Here is an 8,662-nt window from a genome sequence, read left to right on the forward strand (position 1 = left end):
TCTCTTGTATTCTGTTGGTAGTACTTGTCTCTGTAGTTCCTGTTCGTTTACCCAGATTTTCCATCTCTAATCTTCCCTCGGTTTGTGTTTTCTTCATTACTTCCATTTCATTCTTCAAGTCTTGAACCGCTTCCCTTACCTGTTTGATTGCTTTTTCATGTTTCTCTTGGTTTTCTTGGGTATCTTTAAGCGATTTATTCATTTCCTTTACCTTTTTGTTTGTAATCTCTAATTGTTTATGGCAGTTTTCCACCTCCTGCTTAAGGTCTTCTATTATTTTCATATAATTCACTTTTGCTCCTTGGGCAGAACCTCAATCTAACCACATATATCTATTAATATGTCGCACATTTAATCTTCTCTTTTTGTTATTTAAAAAGGTGACCGATAAACTTAACAGTGTCTTTTACCTGTTTTTCTGAACCTGGGATGGGGGGAAAGGAGGATTAGGAGCTCAAGACCATCCTAAACTACAGGAGATCCAGTCTCCAAACAGAACAAACAAAACAACACAACAAAACCAATGCCTCATATTATTTCAAAAGCAGATCACAAAGAGTGAAGAATATTCCACATTAAAGGAAGCAAAGAAAATTTATGTCTAAAGACAATGTGTTATCCAGGCAAAGATTTTCTGTGGGGAAAAAGATAGAATTTTTATCTATAGTTGTATTAGATACATATTTTCAATCTAAGCAGAGCTGACACATGCTGACTGTGGAGTGTGCTTTTGGTAAGAACATTGTATAGATGTCAGTGTCTTCACTTTGGTTGTTGCGTTGAGGTTTCTCGCGAGACTTTCCTTCTCAATGGAATGTCAATTGTATCTACCACCAGTACACCCCTCTCACACATTAACCAACCCTTTCTCGTTACTAAAGGAAAGAGAATAAACCATTATCAAATGGAACAAGCTACAAATAACTGAGTACCATTAAAAGGATATGGCTGCGATTTGTCGTCCAGCCTTTTCATTAGGTTTACACACAAAGTATAAAATTGAACACAAAGCCTTTACAATCTGCATCTTTCTCTCCATGGTAGTCCCTTGCACAACAAATGTAAAAACAGCAATTTTTTTCTTTTTAAGTAAAAAGAAAATAATTCCAAGAAATAGAATGCTCTCTATCTCTGTTACCCTAATGCAGAAGCTGAGCCTGGTTTTGCCAGGTTGGTAGTTGTGAGACACAGCCTTGTGTCCAGTGTGCAGAGGTACATGTTTTGCAAGGAACAGATGGTATCAATGTTCTTTTTTCTTCCATAAATCTTATAACTATCTTATCTGATCATTATTAGTCTACTAGGTGCAAAGCTGCACAGTAGAAGATTATTGCTAAGGAATTTTTTCCTTCTTAAATCACTTATACTTGTCTCAAGCTATTTCAAGATGATTCTAGCCAAGTGACTTAGCAAATTCTTAAGCTATCATCTTTCCTGCTCAAACCTTTCTTATCTTGTCTCCAATTACTTCATCCATATAAACTAAAAGCTAAAATTTCTATGGACTATCTGTATGAACGGATGAGGGTGTGGAATGATAAACCTCTTAACAAAAAAAAATTAATTCCAATTCTTCCCCCAGATTAAGGTATCTTAGCAACATGTGAAGTGTGCTATCTGCTGATTTGTGCTTTGTTGACCCTTGAACTGACCTTATACCTGAATGTTTTTCTATTGATGGTTTTGTTGGTCTGGGTTATATTAAATGAGATGGGCAAACATACAGTGGTGTGATGACACATATTTAGGTATGGTTGGCCTTTAGCAGCAAAATTGGCTGATTATAAACTTATAGACTGAATTTTTTATTCCTGTGCTTTGTCTCCTGGGAATTCCAGGGATTGCTCGGCTCCATGGGGCTTGGAGCTGAGGACTACAAATACACTTTTAGCTATATGAGGTTGGAGATGAAAGAAGAGTCAAAGTTGGGGGGCCTGATGAGTGACACATAAGCTCTGGTCTCCTCTTCATGGGCACTGCTCCTGTTGCTTCAGACGGATGACTAAACTGACAATGGCATCAGGCAGGTTAAAGTATTTGGGTTTGGCTTCTGGAAGCACTAACTAAAAAATAAAGATAAAACTCAAAGCACCACTGTCCATCCAATTGAGGAATAAAATTTTACCACCTGAAACACTTTCTTTTCTTTGGTTTTGTGTGATGGGTTACTCTGTCCCGGTTTCCTTGCTTGAATTGTCCTCATCTTGCAGCCTGAATAGGCTGCTGCTGATTCAGTTTTTTTATTGATTTTTATTGAGCTCTACATTTTTCTCTGCTCCCCTCCCTGTCTCTCCCCTCCCCCTTCAAACCTCCCCCGAGGTCCCCATGCTCACAGTTTACCCAGGAGATCTTTTCTTTTTCTGCTCTTAAAACTATGCCTTTTCATTGATTTGCTGGGACCAAATGTCTTCTCATGGCTAGAAGTATCATCTATTTTTGCTGTGGTTATTTATGATTGTCATTGCTGTGGGCACACTAATATGCTATAGCTTGACTATGGAGGTTCAAGGACAGCTCCAGGGCATCAGTTCTCCCCTTTCCTTGAGTCCTGAAGATCAAACTCAGGTCTTTAAGTATTTACAGCCAGTGATTTTACTCACTGCCAATCTGAGTGGTACTCACCTATCTTTCTGGCATTTATTTTTTCTTTTTATTTATATCACTGCACACTAGGATTCACGACTCTATGTAGAGACACTGCAGTTTTCAGACCAAGACATTTAACAGTCATTCAAACCTTCAACCATTCCAAAGTTTAACCCCCAGGGTCTGCGACTTCATCCAGAGACATCAGCTTCAGTAAAGGGCTACTCTAGCCTTTCCATTACTCATTATGAAATCATTCTGAACTGTTCTTTCTCTTAAGTACAGTTGTTGAAAACCATTGGTTGGAAGAGATCACATGCCTTCCATGACCTAAAATATTATCTATTCTTGAAATAATATTTTCAAAATATGCAAAACACCTTTCAATTTTCATTATCATCATCATTATCACTCTAGTCCAAATGCATGCTATCACATCAGAATTATGGTTATATTCTCCCTTAACCATATAAAAACACATGTTCCAAGCTCAGGAGAAAAAAAATCAAAGCTACAAATAGTACCAGAACTTATAATTTAATGTTTTTTTTGTCATTTAATTGACAACAAACATTTTTATAATTGTAAATAAAGGCAAATTCAGAATATGATTTTTTTCCTTTCCTTACTCAGATCAGACTTCTCTTGTTTTCACATAAAGGAAGGACTCACAACTTTTCTTCTGAAGGGTAAAAAATGCTTACGTCACTGTTCAGGCTTCGGTGCCATTATGAAGAATCTGACAACAGTGCTGCAATGATTCCAGCTGATGTGAAGTCTGAGAGGGTGACTACGTGACTCACTTATGGACAAGGATCATCTTTAGTCTATATATACTTGACCAAAAGGAGTCAAGATAGTTCATTATGGTGCCCAGAATTTAAATCATGAACTCTTTATTCCTAAAATTTCCACTTGATGTATTTGAGATTGTGGTTACATGTAGGTACCAAAACCGAAGAACTCAAAGCTGCTGGTAAAAAGGGATTATTCTGTGGCAATAGCTATGCATTTATAATTCTGTGGCAATAGCTATGCATTTATTGCTTCATGCCACTCTGGTTCTTCAATCGCTGAATGCAAGTGCAGGCATAGTTTTTATATTTTATTGTTTGAGAATTTCATACATGTTCAAAATATTTTGATCAAATCCAGGAACTCCGTTCTCTCCTGTCAAATTCCTAGTTCGTCACAGATCTTGTCTTTCCCTTCCAACTTCATCTGCTTCTAAAAATAAGCAACTAATTGTGTTTCCTTAGTGTTTCCTGTATGTGGACAGGTGTAAGACCACCTATGGGAGTGTGGGTAGGCTCTGAAGGCCTGTATCCCTGAAGAAATCACTCTTCTCTTAGTAGGCATCAATTGCTAATAGTTACTCAGTTAACAAGGAACTTTTTAAGCCTCACTAAAGATTTTTCCTGGTTGGAGATTGTGCAGGTCTCATGGATACAATCACAACTGCTTTGAGTTCATGAGTGCAAAGATGTTATCAGGGTTTTCTGTTCTCCCCAGTTCCTGTAGTCATTAAGTCCCAAAGAAATCACAGAGAGGTCTACATTAACTATAAACTGATTGGTCCATTAGCTTAGGCTTCTTATTAGCTCTTATAACTTATATTAGCCCATTATTTTTGTCTATGTTGGCCACGTGGCTTGGTACCATTTTTGGAGAGGCAGTCACATCTTGCTTGCTCTGTGGCTGGATCAGGACTGTAGAATCAAACTTCTTTCTTTTCAGAATTCTCGTGGCCCCGCCTCTACTTCCTGCATGGTCATTGTGCATATACTTCCTGCCTGGCTACTGGCCAAATCAGCATTTATTTAAAATATAATTGACAAGGTACAGACCATTGTTCCACAGCACTCCCCCCATTTTTTTATTTTCATTTTTTATTTTTCTATTTATTAGCGATTTTTGTCTCTTCCCCACTGCCGCCTCCCTTTTCCCTCCCCATCCCCCAATCAAGTCCCCCTCCCTTGTCAGCCCAAAGAGCAATCAGGGTTCTCTGCCCTGTGGGAAGTCCAAGGACCACCCAGCTCCATTCAGGTCTAGTAAGGTGATCATCCAAGCTGCCTAGGCTCCTACCAAGCCAATAGGTGTAGTAGAATCAAAAACCCATTGCCATTGTTCTTGAAGTCTCAGTAGTCCTCCTTGTCCGCTATGTTCAGTGAGACCGGTTTTAACCCAGGCTTTTTCAGACCCAGGCCAGCTGGCCTGGGTGAGTTCCTGATAGAACATCCCCATTGTCTCAGTGTATGGGTGCACCCCTCGCGGTCCTGAGTTCCTTGCTTGTGCTCTCTATCCTTCTGCTCCTGATTTGGAACTTGAGATTTCAGTCCGGTGCTCCAATGTGGGTCTCTGTCTCTGTCTCCTTTCATCGCCTGATGAAGTTTAATATTCAGGAGTTCTCACTCATATTTGGTTTCTAGCCATAAATAAAGGACATTGAACCTATAATTCGGGTTCTTAGAGAAGCTAAATAAGAAGGAGAACCCAAAGAAAATCATATAGGCATCCTCTCTCTCCTTTTTTAAAAGCAAGAACTCTGAATATTATATCTTTTGTTTAACTTTTTTCCTGACCATTATCCATAACAACTTGTAAGCAAAATTTTAAACAAAGGAAAATATCCATAGGCCATTTTTTTGGAATGTGGGTGTAGTTTTCCAGGCTACCTGATGCTGTTTGGGGGTGCTGATGATCTTATGGGGACCTAAAGAAAATTGAGAATTATGATCAAGTTTGACTGGAGTAAGTATCCTTTGAGGCTTGCTCATCTCAAGCAGCAGTCTTGAATCTGTTCTGGATATAGAACTCTGACATCTGGGCCATCTGTTCCTACTGGAGATTTCTCAGGTAATCTTCTTTGATCAAACCTGATTTTTCTTAACTCACAATAAATCCATAGCCTCTCATTTTCTGTGGAAACAAAAGAAAAACCTCTTCTCCAAAGTAACATATCTTTTGACTTCAATTTTGAAGTCAAGGTATTTTTAAAATACTTGTCTTGGATTAATTCAGCAGCATCTTTTAAGCAAATATCTTTTAATAGCTTTTGCTCCTTCCTCAGTATTCAAACAATTCAAAGAAAGCATAATAACATACAGTATCCAGACTCTCTGTGTATTTTTCATCTTTATGTGATTTATTTTAATCTCTATTTATTTTATTTTTAATGTTTGGCTTTTTGAGACAGGTTCTCTGTATATCTTTGGCTGTCCTGGAACTCCCTCTGTAGACCAGGCTGTCCTTGAACTCACAGAGGTCTGTCTGCTTTTGCCTCCCAAGTGCTGGGATTAAAGTTGTGTGCCACCACACTTTGAATTCACAGAGGTCTGTGCACCTCTGTCTACCAAGTGTTGGGATTAAACCAACCCAGCTACTCTCTTTCTTTCTTTTTTATTTTAAGTACTTTAACCATTTTCTTTTCTCTCCCAACCTGCATATACTTTTAACAAACTGTAAACCATCTAGAGGTTTTCTTCATCTTTGAATCTTTCTTTACTGTAAATCTTTCCTTTTATGACCACATGAGTCTTTAATTTGCTAGATAATATGGCTAGGATTAAAGCCGTGGCTTTGACACCTGGATACAGCCCATTCTTTAGCTTCCTAAGATTCTAGCCTCATTGCAGAGGTACCGGCTGTAGCCATGTTTATTGACACAATTCAAGGTGCCTGGCACCAAACAAGCTGCAGAATCAAACTTCCTTCTTCCCAGTATTCTTGTTGCCCTGCCTCTACTTCCTGCATTGTCTCTGTGCCTATACTTTCTGCCTGGCTACTGGCCAATCAGCATTTATTTAAAATATAATTGACAGGGTACAGACCATTGTTCCACAGCACAAAGGCATTGTCATGTCCCACAAACACCTTTTCAATGAAGAGCCATGCAATCTTTGGTCATTACAATGCTCCCATCCCTGCTTCCACAAGATCCTGTGCCTTCCAAGAAGGACGTGTGAATTAGATGTTCTATTAAGTTGAGCACTGTACAATTTCTTATGCACTTGGGTCAACCAGCTGATTATCTGTCTCCTGTATAAAACACCTTAATGGCATTGTTTCCATCCCTATATGCATCTTATACCACTCTCATGGCTCTGTCATTCATTAAATTGGAAGGTTCTTAGACAAACCAAACAGACTTTGAACAGAGAACTTTAGAGCTTACTGCCCCTCATTCCTCGCTGGCCTCTGCTTCTTTGGGCTTATGTACAGATGGCCGCTTTCCAGAACTTGTCCTTAACATAGTTTTCCACTCACTGGTGTCACCACACACTCCATTTTCTGTCAATACTTTGTTCCTAACATGCACCATCACTCATCCTGCAGTTTATTTGTTCATCATTTGTAGCAGCGATGCCACTGAGACTTCTCTCTGTGTGACAGACAGTTGTAGGTGTCCTTCACACGACTGAAACTATTGGGTGAATAACACTGTGCATAACTATGCAGCACAACAACAGTAAAATGCTGAGCTGTTCATACACTAGAATCCATAATTGAAATAAGGTTCATGATTATTGAAGTTACTATGTGAGTTGCACATTATTTATGTCAACTAAAAGTTTATCAGTAAAATGGAGCCCATGATATTTTCCATTCAACAATGGGCCAATCTGAACAAGTAGTCATATTTAGGAAAATATTCTTCAGATCTTCTATGGCAATTTTGTAAGGAGGAAAGATCTGTGCTCTGCTAACTTCCACATGTTGATTTATTTTTATAGATTTTTATTCTGAAAAAATACTGATAACACAAAGTTAGGAAGTTTATTATTAAAAAACATTACAATCATTTTTGTCTTTTTAATGTTGTTATCAATAACCTGTACAAAAATTGAAAGCATATAAAAAATCATAGATTAGAACAGCGTGGGAAGCTAATTCACCTAGTTGTGATAACCACATGGAGAAACACTGATAGACTGTTACACAGACCAAGATGGCATGTTGCACACAAATAAAGTGATCTGCTCTTTGAACTGCATGCTTGTTGCTTTCACCTCTATCTCTACATTTAAGTCTCAGAATACCATCAAGCATCTAGATCACATTAGAGTATATATACATATATATTATAAAAGAAAACAAACTATCATTTTTCACTATACATACCAATCCAAGTTCCTGCTCCCATGACTCCCTTCATATACCCTCCCACCCCACCCCCAACTAATCCTTAGAGAAGGAAAGGCACTCTGCCTTGTGGAAGGTCCAAGGCTCTCCCTATTTTATCTAGGCTGATCAAGGTATCCATCCAAACAGAATAGGTTCCAAAAAAGACAGTACACTCAGTAAAAATAAATCTTGGTGTCACTGCCAGTGGCCTCACAGTCTGCCCTATCCATGCAACTGTCAACCACACTCAGAGGGACCAGTTTGGTGCCATGCTTGGTCCTTTTGCATATGATATGATAATATATATAAGTGACCCCCAAAACTCTACCAGAGAACTCCTACAGCTGATAAATACCTTTAGTGATATGGCAGGATAAATGATGAACTCAAAAAAAATCAGTAGCCCTTCTATACACAAATGATAAAAGAAGCCAAGAGGGAAATCAGAGAAACATCACCTTTCATAATAGCCACAAATCACATGAAATATCTTGGGGTAACACTAACCAAGGAAGGTAAAGACCTATTTGACAAGAACTTTATGCCTTTGAAGAAAGAAATTGAAGAAAGATCTCCCATGTTCTTGAATAGGAAGGATCAACATATTAAAAATGGCAGTCCTACCAAAAGCAATCTACAGATTCAATGCAATCCCCATCAAAATCCCAACAAAATTCTTCTCAGACCTAGAAAGAACAATAATCAACTTTATATGGAAAAACAAAAAACCCAGAATAGCCAAAACAATCCTGTACAATAAAGGAACTTCTGGAGGCATCACCATCCCTGACATCAAGCTCAATTACAGAGCTTCAGTAATGAAAACAGCTTGGTACTGGCATACAAACAGAGAGGTTGACTAATGGAATAGAATCAAAGACCCACATATTAATCCACACACCAATGAACACCTCATTTTTGACGAAGAAGCTAAAATTATACAATGGAAAAA

This window comes from Alexandromys fortis, unplaced genomic scaffold (genome assembly GCF_014885135.2).
Source record: "Alexandromys fortis isolate MF-2015 unplaced genomic scaffold, M_Fortis_MF-2015_v1.1 scaffold_135, whole genome shotgun sequence".
In the NCBI taxonomy this organism is placed as follows: Eukaryota; Metazoa; Chordata; class Mammalia; order Rodentia; family Cricetidae; genus Alexandromys; species Alexandromys fortis.